This window comes from Scyliorhinus canicula, chromosome 13 (assembly GCF_902713615.1).
Source record: "Scyliorhinus canicula chromosome 13, sScyCan1.1, whole genome shotgun sequence".
Lineage (NCBI taxonomy): Eukaryota > Metazoa > Chordata > Chondrichthyes > Carcharhiniformes > Scyliorhinidae > Scyliorhinus > Scyliorhinus canicula.
The window spans coordinates 5,905,111-5,927,297 of NC_052158.1; the positions used below are offsets into that span (position 1 = coordinate 5,905,111).

A 22,187-nucleotide genomic window follows, 5' to 3' on the forward strand; every position below is an offset into this window, starting at 1 on the left:
TGTATCCAGCCAGTGTAATGACAGGCAGGGTGACTCTATCCAGCCAGTGTAAAGACAGGCAGGGTGACTGTATCCAGCCAGTGTAATGACAGGCAGGGTGACTGTATCCAGCCAGTGTAATGACAGGCAGGGTGACTGTATCCAGCCAGTGTAATGACAGGCAGGGTGACTCTATCCAGCCAGTGTAATGACAGGCAGGGTGACTGTATCCAGCCAGTGTAATGACAGGCAGGGTGACTCTATCCAGCCAGTGTAATGACAGGCAGGGTGACTGTATCCAGCCAGTGTAATGACAGGCAGGGTGACTGTATCCAGCCAGTGTAATGACAGGCAGGGTGACTCTATCCAGCCAGTGTAATGACAGGCAGGGTGACTGTATCCAGCCAGTGTAATGACAGTCGGGGTGACTGTATCCAGCGACTGTAATGACAGGCAGGGTGACTGTATCCAGCCAGTGTAATGACAGGCAGGGTGACTGTATCCAGCGACTGTAATGACAGGCAGGGTGACTGTATCCAGCCAGTGTAATAAAGTGACAGGCAGGGTGACTGTATCCAGCCAGTGTAATGACAGGCAGGGTGACTCTATCCAGCCAGTGTAATGACAGGCAGGGTGACTGTATCCAGCCAGTGTAATGACAGGCAGGGTGACTGTATCCAGCCAGTGTAATAAAGTGACAGGCAGGGTGACTGTATCCAGCCAGTGTAATGACAGGCAGGGTGACTCTATCCAGCCAGTGTAATGACAGGCAGGGTGACTGTATCCAGCCAGTGTAATGACAGGCAGGGTGACTGTATCCAGCCAGTGTAATGACAGGCAGGGTGACTGTATCCAGCTAGTGTACTGACAGGCAGGGTGACTCTATCCAGCCAGTGTAATGACAGGCAGGGTGACTGTATCCAGCCAGTGTAATGACAGGCAGGGTGACTCTATCCAGCCAGTGTAATGACAGGCAGGGTGACTCTATCCAGCCAGTGTAATGACAGGCAGGGTGACTGTATCCAGCCAGTGTAATGACAGGCAGAGTGACTGTATCCAGCCAGTGTAATGACAGGCAGGGTGACTCTATCCAGCCAGTGTAATGACAGGCAGGGTTACTGTATCCAGCCAGTGTAATGACAGGCAGGGTGACTGTATCCAGCCAGTGTAATGACAGGCAGGGTGACTCTATCCAGCCAGTGCAATGACAGGCAGGGTGACTGTATCCAGCCAGTGTAATGACAGGCAGGGTGACTGTATCCAGCCAGTGTAATGACAGGCAGGGTGACTCTATCCAGCCAGTGTAATGACAGGCAGGGTGACTGTATCCAGCCAGTGTAATGACAGGCAGGGTGACTGTATCCAGCCAGTGTAATGACAGGCAGGGTGACTGTATCCAGCCAGTGTAATGACAGGCAGGGTGACTCTATCCAGCCAGTGTAAAGACAGGCAGGGTGACTGTATCCAGCCAGTGTAATGACAGGCAGGGTGACTGTATCCAGCCAGTGTAATGACAGGCAGGGTGACTGTATCCAGCCAGTGTAATGACAGGCAGGGTGACTCTATCCAGCCAGTGTAATGACAGGCAGGGTGACTGTATCCAGCCAGTGTAATGACAGGCAGGGTGACTCTATCCAGCCAGTGTAATGACAGGCAGGGTGACTGTATCCAGCCAGTGTAATGACAGGCAGGGTGACTGTATCCAGCCAGTGTAATGACAGGCAGGGTGACTCTATCCAGCCAGTGTAATGACAGGCAGGGTGACTGTATCCAGCCAGTGTAATGACAGTCGGGGTGACTGTATCCAGCCAGTGTAATGACAGGCAGGGTGACTGTATCCAGCCAGTGTAATGACAGGCAGGGTGACTGTATCCAGCCAGTGTAATGACAGGCAGGGTGACTGTATCCAGCCAGTGTAATGACAGGCAGGGTGACTGTATCCAGCCAGTGTAATGACAGGCAGGGTGACTCTATCCAGCCAGTGTAATGACAGGCAGGGTGACTGTATCCAGCCAGTGTAATGACAGGCAGGGTGACTGTATACAGCCAGTGTAATGACAGGCAGAGTGACTGTATCCAGCCAGTGTAATGACAGGCAGGGTGACTGTATCCAGCCAGTGTAATGACGGGCAGGGTGACTGTATCCAGCCAGTGTAATGACAAGCAGGGTGACTGTATCCAGCCAGTGTAATGACAGGCAGGGTGACTGTATCCAGCCAGTGTAATGACAGGCAGGGTGACTGTATCCAGCCAGTGTAATGACAGGCAGGGTGACTGTATCCAGCCAGTGTAATGACAGGCAGGGTGACTGTATCCAGCCAGTGTAATGACAGGCAGGGTGACTGTATTCAGCCAGTGTAATGACAGGCAGGGTGACTCTATCCAGCCAGTGTAATGACAGGCAGGGTGACTATCCAGCGAGTGTAATGACAGGCAGGGTGACTGTATTCAGCCAGTGTAATGACAGGCAGGGTGACTCTATCCAGCCAGTGTAATGACAGGCAGGGTGACTGTATCCAGCCAGTGTAATGACAGGCAGGGTGACTCTATCCAGCCAGTGTAATGACAGGCAGGGTGACTGTATCCAGCCAGTGTAATGACAGGCAGGGTGACTCTATCCAGCCAGTGTAATGACAGGCAGGGTGACTGTATCCAGCGACTGTAATGACAGGCAGGGTGACTCTATCCAGCCAGTGTAATGACAGGCAGGGTGACTGTATCCAGCCAGTGTAATGACAGGCAGGGTGACTGTATCCAGCCAGTGTAATGACAGGCAGGGTGACTCTATCCAGCCAGTGTAATGACAGGCAGGGTGACTGTATCCAGCCAGTGTAATGACAGGCAGGGTGACTGTATCCAGCCAGTGTAATGACAGGCAGGGTGACTGTATCCAGCCAGTGCAATGACAGGCAGGGTGACTCTATCCAGCCAGTGTAATGACAGGCAGGGTGACTGTATGCAGCCAGTGTAATGACAGGCAGGGTGACTGTATCCAGCCAGTGTAATGACAGGCAGGGTGACTGTATCCAGCCAGTGTAATGACAGGCAGGGTGACTGTATCCAGCCAGTGTAATGACAGGCAGGGTGACTGTATCCAGCCAGTGTAATGACAGGCAGGGTGACTCTATCCAGCCAGTGTAATGACAGGCAGGGTGACTGTATCCAGCCAGTGTAATGACAGGCAGGGTGACTGTATCCAGCCAGTGTAATGACAGGCAGGGTGACTGTATCCAGCCAGTGTAATGACAGGCAGGGTGACTGTATCCAGCCAGTGTAATGACAGGCAGGGTGACTCTATCCAGCCAGTGTAATGACAGGCAGGGTGACTGTATCCAGCCAGTGTAATGACAGGCAGGGTGACTGTATCCAGCCAGTGTAATGACAGGCAGGGTGACTGTATCCAGCCAGTGTAATGACAGGCAGGGTGACTGTATCCAGCCAGTGTAATGACAGGCAGGGTGACTGTATCCAGCCAGTGTAATGACAGGCAGGGTGACTGTATCCAGCCAGTGTAATGACAGGCAGGGTGACTGTATCCAGCCAGTGTAATGACAGGCAGGGTGACTGTATCCAGCCAGTGTAATGACAGGCAGGGTGACTGTATCCAGCCAGTGTAATGACAGGCAGGGTGACTGTATCCAGCCAGTGTAATGACAGGCAGGGTGACTGTATCCAGCCAGTGTAATGACAGGCAGGGTGACTGTATCCAGCCAGTGTAATGACAGGCAGGGTGACTCTATCCAGCCAGTGTAATGACAGGCAGGGTGACTCTATCCAGCGAGTGTAATGACAGGCAGGGTGACTGTATCCAGCCAGTGTAATGACAGGCAGGGTGACTCTATCCAGCCAGTGTAATGACAGGCAGGGTGACTCTATCCAGCCAGTGTAATGACAGGCAGGGTGACTCTATCCAGCCAGTGTAATGACAGGCAGGGTGACTGACTGTATCCAGCCAGTGTAATGACAGGCAGGGTGACTGTATCCAGCCAGTGTAATGACAGGCAGGGTGACTGTATCCAGCCAGTGTAATGACAGGCAGGGTGACTGTATCCAGCCAGTGTAATGACAGTCGGGGTGACTGTATCCAGCCAGTGTAATAACAGGCAGGGTGACTGTATCCAGCCAGTGTAATGACAGGCAGGGTGACTGTATCCAGCCAGTGTAATGACAGGCAGGGTGACTGTATCCAGCCAGTGTAATGACAGGCAGGGTGACTCTATCCAGCCAGTGTAATGACAGGCAGGGTGACTGTATCCAGCCAGTGTAATGACAGGCAGGGTGACTGTATACAGCCAGTGTAATGACAGGCAGAGTGACTGTATCCAGCCAGTGTAATGACAGGCAGGGTGACTGTATCCAGCCAGTGTAATGACAAGCAGGGTGACTGTATCCAGCCAGTGTAATGACAGGCAGGGTGACTGTATCCAGCCAGTGTAATGACAGGCAGGGTGACTGTATACAGCCAGTGTAATGACAGGCAGGGTGACTGTATCCAGCCAGTGTAATGACAGGCAGGGTGACTGTATCCAGCCAGTGTAATGACAGGCAGCGTGACTGTATCCAGCCAGTGTAATGACAGGCAGGGTGACTGTATTCAGCCAGTGTAATGACAGGCAGGGTGACTCTATCCAGCCAGTGTAATGACAGGCAGGGTGACTATCCAGCGAGTGTAATGACAGGCAGGGTGACTGTATTCAGCCAGTGTAATGACAAGCAGGGTGACTCTATCCAGCCAGTGTAATGACACGCAGGGTGACTGTATCCAGCCAGTGTAATGACAGGCAGGGTGACTGTATCCAGCCAGTGTAATGACAGGCAGGGTGACTGTATCCAGCCAGTGTAATGACAGGCAGGGTGACTGTATCCAGCCAGTGTAATGACAGGCAGGGTGACTGTATCCAGCGAGTGTAATGACAGGCAGGGTGACTGTATCCAGCCAGTGTAATGACAGGCAGGGTGACTGTATCCAGCCAGTGTAATGACAGGCAGGGTGACTGTATCCAGCCAGTGCAATGACAGGCAGGGTGACTCCATCCAGCCAGTGTAATGACAGGCAGGGTGACTCTATCCAGCCAGTGTAATGACAGGCAGGGTGACTGTATCCAGCCAGTGTAATGACAGGCAGGGTGACTGTATCCAGCCAGTGTAATGACAGGCAGGGTGACTGTATCCAGCCAGTGTAATGACAGGCAGGGTGACTGTATCCAGCCAGTGTAATGACAGGCAGGGTGACTCTATCCAGCCAGTGTAATGACAGGCAGGGTGACTGTATCCAGCCAGTGTAATGACAGGCAGGGTGACTGTATCCAGCCAGTGTAATGACAGGCAGGGTGACTGTATCCAGCCAGTGTAATGACAGGCAGGGTGACAGTGTCCAGCCAGTGTAATGACAGGCAGGGTGACTGTATCCAGCCAGTGTAATGACAGGCAGGGTGACTGTATCCAGCCAGTGTAATGACAGGCAGGGTGACTGTATCCAGCCAGTGTAATGACAGGCAGGGTGACTGTATCCAGCCAGTGTAATGACAGGCAGGGTGACTCTATCCAGCCAGTGTAATGACAGGCAGGGTGACTGTATCCAGCCAGTGTAATGACAGGCAGGGTGACTGTATCCAGCCAGTGTAATGACAGGCAGGGTGACTGTATCCAGCCAGTGTAATGACAGGCAGGGTGACTGTATCCAGCCAGTGTAATGACAAGCAGGGTGACTGTATCCAGCCAGTGTAATGACAGGCAGGGTGACTCTATCCAGCCAGTGTAATGACAGGCAGGGTGACTGTATCCAGCCAGTGTAATGACAGGCAGGGTGACTGTATCCAGCCAGTGTAATGACAGGCAGGGTGACTGTATCCAGCCAGTGTAATGACAGGCAGCGTGACTGTATCCAGCCAGTGTAATGACAGGCAGGGTGACTGTATTCAGCCAGTGTAATGACAGGCAGGGTGACTCTATCCAGCCAGTGTAATGACAGGCAGGGTGACTATCCAGCGAGTGTAATGACAGGCAGGGTGACTGTATTCAGCCAGTGTAATGACAGGCAGGGTGACTCTATCCAGCCAGTGTAATGACAGGCAGGGTGACTGTATCCAGCCAGTGTAATGACAGGCAGGGTGACTGTATCCAGCCAGTGTAATGACAGGCAGGGTGACTGTATCCAGCCAGTGTAATGACAGGCAGGGTGACTGTATCCAGCCAGTGTAATGACAGGCAGGGTGACTCTATCCAGCCAGTGTAATGACAGACAGGGTGACTGTATCCAGCCAGTGTAATGACAGGCAGGGTGACTGTATCCAGCCAGTGTAATGACAGGCAGGGTGACTCTATCCAGCCAGTGTAATGACAGGCAGGGTGACTCTATCCAGCCAGTGTAATGACAGGCAGGGTGACTGTATCCAGCCAGTGTAATGACAGGCAGGGTGACTGTATCCAGCCAGTGTAATGACAGGCAGGGTGACTGTATCCAGCCAGTGCAATGACAGGCAGGGTGACTCTATCCAGCCAGTGTAATGACAGGCAGGGTGACTGTATCCAGCCAGTGTAATGACAGGCAGGGTGACTGTATCCAGCCAGTGTAATGACAGGCAGGGTGACTGTATCCAGCCAGTGTAATGACAGGCAGGGTGACTGTATCCAGCCAGTGTAATGACAGGCAGGGTGACTGTATCCAGCCAGTGTAATGACAGGCAGGGTGACTGTATCCAGCCAGTGTAATGACAGGCAGGGTGACTCTATCCAGCCAGTGTAATGACAGGCAGGGTGACTCTATCCAGCCAGTGTAATGACAGGCAGGGTGACTGTATCCAGCCAGTGTAATGACAGGCAGGGTGACTGTATCCAGCCAGTGTAATGACAGGCAGGGTGACTGTATCCAGCCAGTGTAATGACAGGCAGGGTGACTGTATCCAGCCAGTGTAATGACAGGCAGGGTGACTCTATCCAGCCAGTGTAATGACAGGCAGGGTGACTCTATCCAGCCAGTGTAATGACAGGCAGGGTGACTGTATCCAGCCAGTGTAATGACAGGCAGGGTGACTGTATCCAGCCAGTGTAATGACAGGCAGGGTGACTCTATCCAGCCAGTGTAATGACAGGCAGGGTGACTGTATCCAGCCAGTGTAATGACAGGCAGGGTGACTCTATCCAGCCAGTGTAATGACAGGCAGGGTGACTCTATCCAGCCAGTGTAATGACAGGCAGGGTGACTGTATCCAGCCAGTGTAATGACAGGCAGGGTGACTGTATCCAGCCAGTGTAATGACAGGCAGGGTGACTGTATCCAGCCAGTGTAATGACAGGCAGGGTGACTCTATCCAGCCAGTGTAATGACAGGCAGGGTGACTCTATTCAGCCAGTGTAATGACAGGCAGGGTGACTCTATCCAGCCAGTGTAATGACAGGCAGGGTGACTCTATCCAGCCAGTGTAATGACAGGCAGGGTGACTGTATCCAGCCAGTGTAATGACAGGCAGGGTGACTGTATCCAGCCAGTGTAATGACAGGCAGGGTGACTGTATCCAGCCAGTGTAATGACAGGCAGGGTGACTCTATCCAGCCAGTGTAATGACAGGCAGGGTGACTGTATCCAGCCAGTGTAATGACAGGCAGGGTGACTGTATCCAGCCAGTGTAATGACAGGCAGGGTGACTGTATCCAGCCAGTGTAATGACAGGCAGGGTGACTGTATCCAGCGAGTGTAATGACAGGCAGGGTGACTCTATCCAGCCAGTGTAATGACAGGCAGGGTGACTGTATCCAGCCAGTGTAATGACAGGCAGGGTGACTGTATCCAGCCAGTGTAATGACAGGCAGGGTGACTCTATCCAGCCAGTGTAATGACAGGCAGGGTGACTGTATCCAGCCAGTGTAATGACAGGCAGGGTGACTGTATCCAGCCAGTGTAATGACAGGCAGGGTGACTGTATCCAGCCAGTGTACTGACAGGCAGGGTGACTCTATCCAGCCAGTGTAATGACAGGCAGGGTGACTCTATCCAGCCAGTGTAATGACAGGCAGGGTGACTCTATCCAGCCAGTGTAATGACAGGCAGGGTGACTGTATCCAGCCAGTGTAATGACAGGCAGGGTGACTCTATCCAGCCAGTGTAATGACAGGCAGGGTGACTGTATCCAGCCAGTGTAATGACAGGCAGGGTGACTGTATCCAGCCAGTGTAATGACAGGCAGGGTGACTGTATCCAGCCAGTGTAATGACAGGCAGGGTGACTGTATCCAGCCAGTGTAATGACAGGCAGGGTGACTGTATCCAGCCAGTGTAATGACAGGCAGGGTGACTGTATCCAGCCAGTGTAATGACAGGCAGGGTGACTCTATCCAGCCAGTGTAATGACAGGCAGGGTGACTGTATCCAGCCAGTGTAATGACAGGCAGGATGACTGTATCCAGCCAGTGTAATGACAGGCAGGGTGACTGTATCCAGCCAGTGTAATGACAGGCAGGGTGACTGTATCCAGCCAGTGTAATGACAGGCAGGGTGACTGTATCCAGCCAGTGTAATGACAGGCAGGGTGACTGTATCCAGCCAGTGTAATGACAGGCAGGGTGACTGTATCCAGCCAGTGTAATGACAGGCAGGGTGACTCTATCTGATTTCTGCTCTTTTCCCCATGTCCAGGTTCATTTTCAGCGTAAAATAATCGTGTACGAAAGCTCTCAAACTTTCTCACCAGTCCTTCACACAAAGCGGTCATTTCACCTGGAGTTTTACGGTGAAGTTTTCTTTAAAAGCATTTGGGGAATCGCAGGTTCCTTAGGGCACCGAAGGAGTCCATTCGGCCCATCGTGTACACACCGGCTCTCCAAATGAGCATCATGGCTTAGTTCCATTCCTCTGCCTTTTTACCCCACACCCCTGCACGTTGTTTATCTTCAAATAATCATCTGAAAAGGTAATGGTCATGTTGCCGTAATCCCTGATGACCATTGGCTACTTTCCCCTTTGAGGGGGGAGAGCTGACTGGTGGTGATTTAACCTGAGGATCACCCACACCTCAGGGGAGGAGCAAGGTTGAGAAGGCGGGGCCTCCATGGATAACCTCAGCTGGAACAGGAATTGAACCCTCGCTGCTGGCCTCGCTGTGCAGCACCAACCAGCTGCCTAGCCAAGTGAGCTCAACACGCCCCCTCAAATAATCATCTAATGCCCCCTTGAATGCTTCCATTGAACTTGCTTCCGCCACACCCCCAGGCCGTGCATCCCCAACCCCAACCACTGGCTGAGTGAAAAAGCTTTTTCTCACATCACATTTCCTTCTATTGCAAATCCCTTTAAATCTGTGCCCTCCCGTTCCTGATCCTTTTACAAATGGGAATAATTTGGATCGGATTGGATTGGTTTATTTTCATGTGTACCGAGGAACAGTGAAAGGTATTGTTCCGCGTGCAGCTCAGACAGATCATTCCATACATGAAAAGAAAATACATAATAGGGCAAACATAAAATACACAATGTACATAAAATACACAATAGAACATACAACATAGAACGTTACAGTGCAGTACAGGCCCTTCAGCCCTCGATGTTGCGCCGACCTGTGAAACCACTCTAAAGCCCATCTACACTATTCCCTTATCGACCATATGCCTATCCAATGACCATTTGAATGCGTTTAGTGTTGGCGAGTCCACTACTGTTGCAGGCAGGGCATTCCACGCCCTTACTACTCTCTGAGTAAAGAACCTACCTCTGACATCAGTTCTCTATATCTATCTCCCCTCAATTTAAAGCTATGTCCCCTCGTGCTAGACATCACCATCCGAGGAAAAAGGCTCTCACTGTCCACCCTATCTAATCCTCTGATCATCTTGTCTGCCTCAATTAAGTCACCTCTTAACCTTCTTCTCTCTAACCAAAACAGCCGCAAGTCCCTCAGCCTTTCCTCGTAAGATCTTCCCTCCATACCAGGCAACATCCTGGTAAATCTCCTTTGCACCCTTTCCAATGCTTCCACATCCTTCCTATAATGCGGCAACCAGAACTGCATGCAATGTAAATACATAGACACAGGCATTGGGTGAAGCATACAGGGTGTAGTGTTAATGAGGTCAGTCCATAAGAGGGTTGTTTAGGAGTCTGGTGACGGTGGGGAAGAAGCTGTTTTTGAGTCTGTTCGTGCGTGTTCTCAGACTTCTGTATCTCCTGCCCAATGGAAGAAGTTGGAAGAGTGAGTAAGCCGGGTGGGAGGGATCTTTGATTATGCTGCCCGCTTTCCCCCGGCAGCGGGAGGTGTAGATGGAGTCAATAGATGGGAGGCAGATTCGCGTGATGGACACGACTCTCTGTAGTTTCTTGCGGTCCTGGGTCGAGCAGTTGCCATACCAGGCTGTGATGCAGCCAGATAGGATGCTTTCTATGGTGCACCTGTAAAAGTTGGTAAGAGTCAATGTGGACATGCCAAATTTCCTTAGTTTCCTGAGGAAGTGTAGGCGCTGTTGTGCTTTCTTGGTGGTAGCGTCGACGTGGGAGGACCAGGACAGATTGTTGGTGATGTGTATCCCTAGGAATTTGAAGCTGTCAACCATCTCCACCTCGGCCCCGTTGATGCTGACAGAGGTGTGTACAGTACTTTGCTTCCTGAAGTCAGACCTGCAGTCCACTCTATACAGCCCCTCATGATTTTGAACATCTCTATAAAATTGCCTCTTGTCCTTCTTCTCTCTAATCCATCCCCATAACTTGAGTTTCTCGCCCCTGTAGCCATTCTTGTCAAGCTCTCCTGCGCTCTCTCCAATACGTTCACATCCTTCCTATAGTGTGGCAGCCAGAACTGTGCACAATATTCCAGCTGTGGTCTAGCTAGTGTCTTGTATAACCTCTTTGTTCTTGTACTCAATGCCCGGGATGCATTAAGCCTTATTAACTGCTCTCTCCACCTCTCCTGCCACCTGCAATGATCTCTGCACAGATACACGCTTTGCTCCTTTATTTTTTCCCTTTATTTTATAATTTCTCTCCATGTTCTACGTACCAAAACTCATCACCTCACACTTCTCTGCATTGAACTCCATCTCCCACCTCTCCGCCCACTCCAACAACTTGTCTGGGCCTCACGGTAGCATGGTGGTTAGCATCAATGCTTCACAGCTCCAGGGTCCCAGGTTCGATTCCCGGCTGGGACACTGTCTGTGTGGAGTCTGCACGTCCTCCCCGTGTGTGCGTGGGTTTCCTCCGGGTGCTCCGGTTTCCTCCCACAGTCCAAAGATGTGCGGGTTAGGTGGATTGGCCATGATAAATTGCCCGTAGTGTAAGGTTAATGGGGGGTTTGTTGGGTTACATGGGTTTAAGTGGGGTGATCATTGCTCGGCACAACATTGAGGGCCGAAGGGCCTGTTCTGTGCTGTACTGTTCTATGTTCTATATCCTTTTGAAGTTCTACACTGTCCTCACAGTTTACAATGCTTCCAGGTTTGAAATTGCCCCCATGCACACCAAGATCTTGATCATTAATATATATCTGGAAAAGCAAGGCTCCCGACATGGGCCCCTGAGGAACAGATAAACATAGCAATTAGGAGCAGAAGCAGGCAATTCAGCCCCTTGATCCTGCTCCATTCATTCAGATCATGGCTGTTCTCTTCCTGGTCACAAATCCACATTCCACCTCTTCCCTAGATCACTTTATCCCGTGTTTTTTATATCAGAAATATATCTATCTCCTTCTTGAAACCATTTAATGATTCAGGCACCACCTCACTATGGGGTAGCGAGTTCCACAAATTCACCACCATCTACGAGAAGTAGTTCCTCCTCATCGCAGCTGCAAATCTACCACCTCTCAACCTATATGTGTGATTCCTCCAGCCTGAAATAATACCCTTTGACTATTGCTCCCTGTTTTCGTCTATTCAGCCAATTTTGCATCCACGCTGCCATTGACCTTTTTTTGCTCCGTGAACTGTAACTATAACCTTTCCCACAAGTCTGTTTGGTGTGCCAGTCCATCGGAATGCTTTAACTTTTCCCTAAAATTCCCTCGTGTTTCAGAGGAGGAAACCACGCGCAAGCACTCTGAGAACAGAGGATGATGTTAATAATATTATTGAGAACAGAGTGAGAAAACACTATTGCAAGGACAGTCCAGTATCTATATAACTGAAAAGGACAACAATTAGATGTTTATAATTGGACTAGGCTACAATTACTTTGTGGGCACTTGTTTTGGTCACAGATGCACCGTAAGCACATTTTGTTCAGTAAGTATACAATGTTTATTTTTAATCGGCCTGTTTAATGGTTGTGAAAGTACTTGCATTCACAGTGTATCGGTTATAACTGGGCCAGAAAGTACTTCCTTTCAGTTGAGCTAATTAGCTATTGTCCAACCTTGAGGGTGAGAACATGGATCTCAAAATAAAAAGCAACAGAGTATTAGTGTTGTTTCACTGTCATCAAAATGGGAGGAAAGTTGCAAAGCGGCAGCCTGTTATAGAATCCGCCCGATTTTTAGCTTCAGTGCTGAAGTACAAGCTGGAAGTTTCTAGAACAATGGCGGACGACGTGCGGCCCACCTGGGTTCTGGGTGCGGCCCACGAGACACTTTGTTGACGGTTGTCCAGGCACAGGTTTGCCACATTCCGCTGAATTCCGTCCGCGTAATTTTTTTTCCCCTATCGGTATGACTGAAGTGATTTGCCCGTAAAGCGAGGGCGACTGAAGTGGGGTGTGTTCTGATTGCTCCCAACATTGACTGTGAGAGCCGTGCGCTCCCTCTGTGTCCAAAGTGTAAATATTTCTTTTGATTTTAACATTTGAAGTTGACGACAGTTCCATTAATATATGAACGATTTAGCATTTTCTGTAACTCGTTATGAAATATTCGGTGTGTTTCTAATTGTATTTATTCTTATTCATGGGGGTCAGGGTACGTGAACAAGCCCAATTTCAATCTTGAGGCCCACTCAGATGAAGGCGGGTCACTTGTGCGGCCCACCCGCTAGCCGAGGTTACCCACCGCTGTTCTAGAATGAACAAATCACTCGCAAGGTCAGGTTTAAGACTGGGCGACATGATAAAAACCTGTCCAATATGTCTGAAGAGTTTGTCTAACCATTACAGAAACTATTGTCCCAAGTCCCTGGACAACAACGTATACATCATCAGGGGGGATGGGGTGGCGTAGTGATATCGTCAGTGGGCTACTGATTCGGAATTCGGAAACCTGCTCTGGGTTCGAATCCCACTAAGACCTATGATGGAATTTGATTTTGATAAAAATCTGGAAATGCAAATCGAATGATGACCATGAAACCATTGTCGGTTATCGTAAAAATTCACACGGTTCATTAATGTCCTTTAAGGAAGGAAATCTGCCACCTTTACCCAATCTGGCCTACACGTGACAACCACACTAATGTGACTGACTCTTAACTGCCCTCAAGGATGGGCAATAAATATTGGCTCAGCCAGTGACACCACCATGAATGAATTTAAAAAAAAACTTTTCTAGCTTTAAAGTTTCTTTTACCTGAGCTTTTTTTTGTACAAATCAAGGAAACCTTCTTACCTGGGCAGATGGTGTCTATCATCTGTCTCCACACCATGTATTGCAAAGGTCCTTTGAACAGTCCCAGAGGCAGATTCCCACTGCTCAATATGCGTTGACTCTCTTCACTGATAATGTAAACATGTAATGATTGGTATCGCAAAGTGATTCTCAAATAATATAGATTTTTTGGTTTAGGTATAGAGTTTCTGTGAAGAACTTCCTATTACCTCTTTTGTCCACAAGCTTCTTCCTAAAGGTAAAATAGAAGAGGTATCTTAGCTGGGCATTATATCGTACTGGTGATAGTTCAGACAAAAGCCAGCATCAACATCAGCACCAAAATATCCAAACCTCAATTAGATCATTAGAGGAGGATCAAAGAGGCCCAAGTGAATATTAAACATGCCCGTTTCGTGTATAATTGATATAGAAATTAAGAATTCTCTCCCCCGTGGGCTATGGATCTGCCACAACTGGACGAGTTTGATAGATTTATTTTGCTAAGGTTACAAATGGAGTTCAGATATAGACTGCACATGATCACATGAATGATGCACCACGTTTGAGACTCAATAGTTTGCTGCTCTTCCTCGATGATGAGGAGACTTGTGTTATCATTGGAATGCTTGACTTTTCCATTTATCAATCCCTTTATCCATATTTTAGCCTCTCGCCCGATTAACAGCTTGCTCAGCCTAATAGATCATGATAGACTAAGACAATGCTCCAAGGGCTGGGGCAATAAGAATAGTTTCTGGGGATCGGAAATTACACCTTTGGATACTGGCACACAAATCCCCTTGGTTTCAAATCTCCCTCTACCCCTCTACCCTCCCGACCTACAATCTTGATTTGATTTGATTTTGATCAAATCAGATCAAGGTTTGATTTGTTTGATTTGATTTGATTTATTGTCACATGTACCGAAGTACAGTGAAAAGTATTTTTCTGCGGCCAAGGGAACAGTACGTACATAATAGACAAAAAAGAATAGTAAGACAGAACGACGATAAGAGATCAAAGAAAAGGGTCTGGGGGAGAGAGCTCGCAGATAGTCGCCGTGCTCCGGCGCCATCTTGGATTTCACAATCTCTCCATTCCAACACATGTGTTAATCTATTTAGTGGCCGCTGTACATAGACAGAATGTCAGTATCATCCCTGAACCACTCCGAAAGCATATTCGGATGCTGGGTGGACAATTTGATGGTATGGACTCCAGTGGGGCGTGGGAAGAAATACCAACCAACTCAACGATGAGGTAACTGACCCCACTGGCCTGAATTTCCCGTTCTCCCTTCTGCTGCGGGAACCGTTGTTGGCGGGATGGAGAAGTTGACAGGCCAACATAACGGTGCATTGACTTTGGGTGTGAAGTTCTGGTCCTGTGGCGTGAGGGAGCAGGGTTCAAACCAGCCTTCCGCCCACTCTCAAACGTTATGCCGGATTGGAAGAAATGGGAGTAGGAGTGGGCTATTTCGCTCCACATACCTGGCCTACCATTCAATCACATCATGGCTAATCTGATTGTGCTCTTAACTCCACTGTCCTCCCCATTCCGACGTAGCCATTTTCTCAACTCAGAGACAACCGCCTTATTAAAATTACAAGCACAGAGTTACAATGTTAATGCTAATATTGCTCATTCCTATGCTAGGCCCAGGGAATTAGAATTAAGAGAATATTTCCGATCTCAATTGTGCCTGAATTGAGACATTCATCACTAATTGACCTTGAGGTGAGTGTTTCGCTGGGGCCATTTCAAAGGGCAATTAAGAGTCAGACACAATGCTATGGCCTGGAGTCACATGTAGGCTTGACCACATAAAGATATCCAATTTCCCCTCCCTTGAGGACAATAATCAACAATAGTTTCATAGTCATCATTTCACTTTCAATTCCAGATTTGCATAACTTCCACCTTCTGCTCTGGTGGGATTTGAACCTGGGCCCCCAGAGTCTCTGGATTATAATCCAGTGACAATATCACAAGGTCACTGACCCTCCACTTTGCTGGCAAAGGAAGATTGATGTTTGACAGGATGCAAGCACCAACCTGCTGGGAAAACTAAAAGATGTTTGAGAAATGGATTCCTGCTTCTCACCTGGCATTGAGACCTGTGCTTTTATAATAATAATCTATCATTATTATTGTCACGAGGCTTAGACTAACACTGCAATGAAGTTACTGTGAAAATCCCCTCGTCGCCACATTCCGGCGCCTGTTCGGGTCACAGAGGGAGAATTCAGAATGTCCAAATTACCTAACAAGCATGTCTTTCGGGACTTGTGGGAGGAAACCGGAGCGCCCGGAGGAAACCCACACAGACACGGGCAGAACGTGCAGACTCCGCACAGACAGTGACCCAAGCCGGGAATCGAACCCGGGTCCCTGGCCCTGTGAAGCAACAGTGCTAACTACTGTGCTACCGTGCAAATGCAAGGGAACGTATGTCTGATTGACATGCAAGGAACATTGTGAAGACCGGGTATTTTCAAGGGAGCATTTCAGAGGCATTCATTTTAGATACTATATCTGAATATAACAAACATTTTTCCATTCCAGCACAGTGGCGGAGTGGTTAGCACTGCTGCCTCACGGCGCCGAGGTCCCAGGTTCAATCCCGGCTCTGGGTCACTGTCCATGTGGAATTTGCACCTTCTCCCTGTGTCTGCCGAGGTCTCACCCCCCACAACTCAAAGATGTGCATGTTAGGTGGATTAGCCATGATAAATTGCCCCTTAATTGGAATAAAAGAATTAGGTACTCTAAATTAAAAAAAAACATTTCCCCATTCCCCATGATCCTTGTACCTCCAAGAAGTTAATCAGCTCCCTCTGGTCCATGTTTGTGTGCAGCCGTGAGAGCTTTTGCAGGATGCATTCCAGGTGAATTTGTATCTGTTGAAGGTTCTTCTGCATTGCCTCCGAAATGCTCCCCTCATGGTCCTTCAGCTGACGGATCAAGCTCTCTTCTTTCACATCGAGGAACTGGTGCATTTTGGCAAACTCAGATGAAATGCGGTTCTGCAGACTGGCTGTCTTCTGCTGTGAGGAAAGACAAAAGGCAAGAGGGGAGAAAAGCGGGGAAATCTATAACGGCCGAACGGCAGGCGGTGAAGGACAGACAGGGGGAGATGGGGGAGGGAACTTACCCCGATCTCGGAAATGCTCTGTTTTCCTTTCAACTTGGTTTCGAGAGCTGTGATCCTCTGCCTCAGCTTGTCCAAGGACGATTTCAGTCTATCCTAGGGTTAGAACCACTTTGTTAAAAAGAAGAAATATTGATACATCCAGGTTGAAAAACAAGACCATATGTCGGGATGGTGGGGTTACCATGCCAATACCCACTTTTACATGCATGTTGTAGTTTGGACAGTTAAGGCAGGGGTCTCAACTTTCGTTCCATCACAGTGACGACGAGGGGTGGGACTATCAGGACCACCATCAGCGTATTTCCCAGCTACGGGCTGCTCGCTGGCTGTGGGATTCTACCATCCCACCACTGGTCAATGAGGTTCCCCATTGTAACCGCCCCACGTCACCTCAAAACCCGCTGGCGGGGTGGGGGGTGCACTGCTGGCGGGAAAATTATATCGTGACGACCGGAGAATTCCAGCCCTGGAACTTCTCCCACTCTTACCCACCATCGGTGTACGCTGGAAGGGTTTGCAGCTTGGCACTCAACCAGTTCGCTAAGTCTCTTGGGGAAGGAAATCTGCCGCCTTTACCCGGTCTGGCCTACATGTGACTCCAGACCCCTCAGCAATGTGACTGACTCTTAAGTGCCCCTCAGAAATGGTTGAGCAGTTTTAGGGCAAGTAGGGATGGGCAACAAATGGTGGACACGCCCGCAATACCTACATCCCAGGAATGAATCGGAAAAAAAAAGATTGTGCATTCCTTAACCATCAGGTACTGAGGTGGGACTGGAACCCAGAACATCGAGGGTTCAGGGGCGCACCCCAAGACCTCAACTGGGTGAAATAGGGGAACAACTTTAATTTCAGGAGAAGGCACAAAATAGGTGACATTGAATTGACCATCCCTGTTCCTCGGGTGAGGTACAGAATGGGCGATCGCTCGGAAAACGCCTGTTTTTGTGCCAAACTCATGTCCTGTGACAGATACAAAGTAGTTCTGAGGAAGAGTCACATTGGAAACGTTACCTTTGTATCTCTCCCCATGGATGCCGTTGGACCAGCTGAGCTTATCCAGTGCTTCCTGTTTTTTATTTATAGTAAGAAGTCTTACAACACCAGGTTAAAGTCCAACAGGCTTGTTTCAAACACTAGCTTTCGGAACGCAGCTCCTTCCTCGGGTGAATGGAGAGGTATGTTCCAGAAACATATATATAGACAAAGTCAAAGATGCAGATGATACTGTGAATGCGAGTCTTTGCAGACATATCCAGAGATAGGGGTAACCCCAGGTTAAAGAGGTGTGAATTGTCTCAAGCCAGGACAGTTGGTAGGATTTCTCAAGCCCAGGCCAGATGGTGGGGGGTGGATGTAATGCGACATGAATCCCAGGTCCCGGTTGAGGCCGCACTCATGTATGTGGAACTTAGCTATAAGTTTCTGCTCGGCGGTTCTGTATTGTCGTGCATCCTGAAGGCCGCCTTGGAGAACGCTTACCCGGAGATCAGAGGCTGAATGCCCTTGACTGCTGAAGTGTTCCCCGACTGGAAGGGAACATTCCTGCCTGGTGATTATCGCGCGATGAACAGACATCATCCAGTCGGGGAACACTTCAGCAGTCAAGGGGATTCAGCCTCTGATCTCCGGGAGACAATTCACACCTCTTTAACCTGGGGTTACCCCTCGCTCTCAATCTGTAAAGACTTAATTGCCTGAAAAAACTCGCATTCAAAGTATCATCTGCATCTTCGACTTTGTCTATATAAATGTTTCTGGAACCTACCTCACCATTCACCTGAGGAAGGATTAGTGCTCCGAAAGCTAGTGATTGGAAACAAACCTGTTGGACTTTAACCTGGTGTTGTAAGACTTACTGTGCTCACCCCAGTCCAACGCCGGCATCTCCACATCATGGCTTTTTTATTTATGATGTGGAGGTTATTTATTTATGACAAAGAATTAACACGGGCTTTACCTTGTACTTAATGACCGCCTCAGATATCAGCATAAAGTCGTGGAACTTGTGGCCCCGGCCTTCTCTCCCGTCCAGGCACATCACACAGATGAGTTTCTTGTCGGTGTCGCAGAAGAGTTTCAGCTCTTCCTGGTGATCGCTGCAGTACAGTTTGACGCCCGCCTCCTTCAGTTTGACTGGCAGGTCCGGAGCCCCCCGGCATTCTACATCGGCAGAGAAGGAGTGATTGCCCTTGTCCGGAGCCAGCCTCAGGTTCCTCACCCTGTCGGCGAGGTTGGCCAGGGCTCGGTTGACCCTCAGGCTGCTCTCCTTCGACACCTTCTGGCACTCGGCGCACGAGTTCCTCTCGACCTTTAGCCAGTGCATCCTGATGCAGCTCTGGCAGAAGTTGTGGCCACAGTCCAGGATCACCGGATGCCTGAAGAGCTCCAGGCAGATGGGGCAGTTCAGATATTCAGTCAGACTCTCGGCTTCTTTGTTCGACGACATCTTGCTGCTTCCCTGACAGAAGTAGCTCTGACTTTACCCCCCCCCCCCTCCCCCCCACCCCACCCCACCTCCCTGGAGTTTATACAAATGAACCTTCTGTTTTCGATGCAGCAGGAGAAAGGACGGTACTTACTGTGCAAAACTAGGCAGATAGCCTGGGAAGAATGTTACCAACTTTGGTTAGAAATATTCCTCCCGTCTCCAATCGTTCCACCCCCAAATTCCTGTCACTGGTTGCTGGACATGCAATGATGCCCCCCAGTGGTCAGTATTGAAGCTACAGCTGTTTGACAGAGATTCGCACACATTGCTCGCACGTGTTGAGCGGGATTCTCCGACCCCCTCACCGGGTCGGAGAATCGCCGGGTGGGGGCGGCGTGAATCCCGCCCCCGCCGTCCGCCGAATTTTCCGGCGCAGGGGTTTTGGCGGGGGCAGGAATAGCGCCGTGCCGGTCGGGGGCCGTTGGCAGTGGGCCCCCCCCCCCCGCGATTCTCCGGCCCGCAATGGGCCGAGTGGCCGTCCGTTTTCAGCCGGTCCCGCCAGCACAAATCACAACACGTCCTTACCGGTAGGACCTGGCTCCAAGGGCGGCCAGCAGAGTCCTCGGGAGGGGGGGGGGGGGGGGGGGGGGTCCGGCCCTGGGGGGGGGGCCCAAAGCGGCTTGTCCGATCCACGGGCGGGCCTGTGGCGTGGGGGCACACTTTCCCTCCGCACCAGCCGCTGTCAACCTCCGCCATGGACGGTGCGGAAAAGAACCCCCCTGCGCGTGCGCTGGGTTGATGCCAGCACACGCTGGCGCTCCCGCTCATGCACCAACTCGGGCCGGCCGGCGAGGGCTTTCGGCGCCGGTTGGCGTCGCGCAGGACACTCTGACGCCAGCCAAGCCCCTGAAGGTGCCCCACACCTTTGGGGAGGCCCGACGCCGGATTGGTTCACACCACTCCTCGACGCCGGAGTGGCCCACCCCCCCCTGGTTCACGGAGAATCCCGCCCGTTATTTTAGCTCACTTGGCTGGACAGCTGGTTCTGATGCTGAGGGAGGCCAGCAGAGCGGGTTCAATTCCCGTACCGGCTGAGGCTATTCATGAAATTGCCCCCCCCCCCCTTCTCAACCTCGCCTGAGGTGTGGTGATCCTCAGGTTAAAACACCACCGGTCAGCTCTCCCCCTCACAGGGGAAAGCAGCCTCTGGTCATCTGGAGCTACGGCGACTTTACCTTTCACCTATATATATATAATACATACAAATAATCTGGAATTGTGTGTAGAAGGCAAAATTCCAAATTGTACAGGTTACCCTAAACTGAAAGGTGTACAGTTTTAAAGTTGGTTTAGTGGGGAGACATGGTGGCACAGTGGTTAGCACTGCTGCCTCACAGCGCCAGGAACCCGGGTTCAATTCTGTCCTCGGGCCTTGTGTGGAGTTTGTACTTTCTCCCCGTTTCTCCCGGGGTTTCCTCCGGGTGCTCCGGTTTCCTCCCGCAGTCCAAAGATGTGCAGAGTTAGGTGAGGTGAGTTTAGGTGGATTGGCCGTTTCTGAAATGTGTGATGCTGAGGAGTGGGCACAATACTCCCAAGCTGAGGCCTCAGTTCCTCAAAGTGCCGAGGACGTTTGTCACAGAATTTCCACAGCGAGGCTTTTAAGGTGGAGTTACTGTTGTGTTCCAGCTGCCACACAGTGCTGGTTGAGTCTGCCGTGGGCGTTATCAGAAGGATTTATCGGTTGACAATCATCCTGCTGGTCACGCCCCACACAACCTTCAATGAGCAACACGGAGGTGGTACTCAAATCTGGAACTTGTGGGTTGACGATTGGGAACATGACCACTGCACCACAAGACATCCTCCCGCTTTAATAAGAAAGCTTTGCAAATGTTTTGTACGCCATTCTGCCCATCGTATCTGCCCCGACCCTTCGAAAGAGCACCCTACCTCTGCTCACTCCCTCACCCTGCATCGCCACTTAACCGAGACCAAGCTTGAAGAAGAGTTTTATTGGAACATGGTTCCGGCAATGGACAACTTCATTTCTGGAAAGACTGGAGGAGCTGTGGTGGTTCTCCTTAATGTAGAGGAGGGTGAGAAGATATTTGAGGGAGATGTTCGAAGTCATGATTGGTTTTGACATAGTCACTGGGGAGGCGGTGGTGTTGTGGTATTGTCATGGGACTCGCAATCCGAGGGGGGGGGGTGAGGAGCGGCGTCGCGTAAATGACGCGGCCAGCGTCACGTAAATGAAGTCACCCGCCCATGCGCAGGTTGGCCGGCGCCAACCCCGCATGCACGGTTGCCGTCCTTACCGAGGCCGTCCCGCAAGAAGATGGCGGATGGATCGTGCGGGGCGGTGGAGGAAAGGAGATCCTCCTTTAGAGAGGTCGGCCCGCCGGTCGGTGGGCCCCGATCGCGGGCCAGACCCCATCGGAGGCCCCCCCTGGTGCAGGAACCCCCCTCCCCACAGGCCGTCCCCCCCCCCCCCCCCAGTGTTTCCGCGCAGTTCCTGCTGGCAGCGACCAGGTGTGGACGGCGCCGGTGGGAACCTGTCGTGATGGGGCAGCCGCTCGGCCCATCCGGGCCAGAGAATCTCCGAGCGGCCAGCCGTGATTCTCACCGCGCTGGTTTGGAGAGGTGGAGGGGGGGGGGGGGGGGGGGAATTACGTGCGGGTGCCGGGGGGGGGGGGGGGGTGGGACTCGCGCAGCACCCCAGCGATTCTCCCACCCGGCTTGGGGGGAGAGACTTCCGTCCGTGATTCCAGGCCCACAGCGATGTGGTTGCCTCTTATCTGCCCCCTCATGGGCAATAATGCGACACCCACATCCCACAAACAAATTTTTTAAAAACTGAGGAACCAGGTTATGATGAGGAAGGATTTTACACAGGCGGAACGGACTGAACTATCTGACATGATGGTGGAAGCAGGTTCAAAGGTAATATTCAAAAGGGAATTTGATAAATGCCTGGAGGGAATATTGGGAAATGGCCCAAACTGAGATCTCCCTCTAGCCGTCCCACCAATCCAGGAGGGTCCTCATCACGAAGCTGTGCCAAGAGCTGAGATTCCCCCTCCCTTCACCTCCAGGGGTGGGTGCCCCAGCGGCACGGCCAG

General features: G+C 50.7%; 1 pseudogene; it reads right to left on the reverse strand.

The window, feature by feature from the left end:
- Positions 1-19,109, reverse strand: part of LOC119976138 — a 40,795-nt pseudogene extending 21,686 nt beyond the window's left edge.
- Between the last annotated feature and the right edge of the window lie 3,078 nt (positions 19,110-22,187).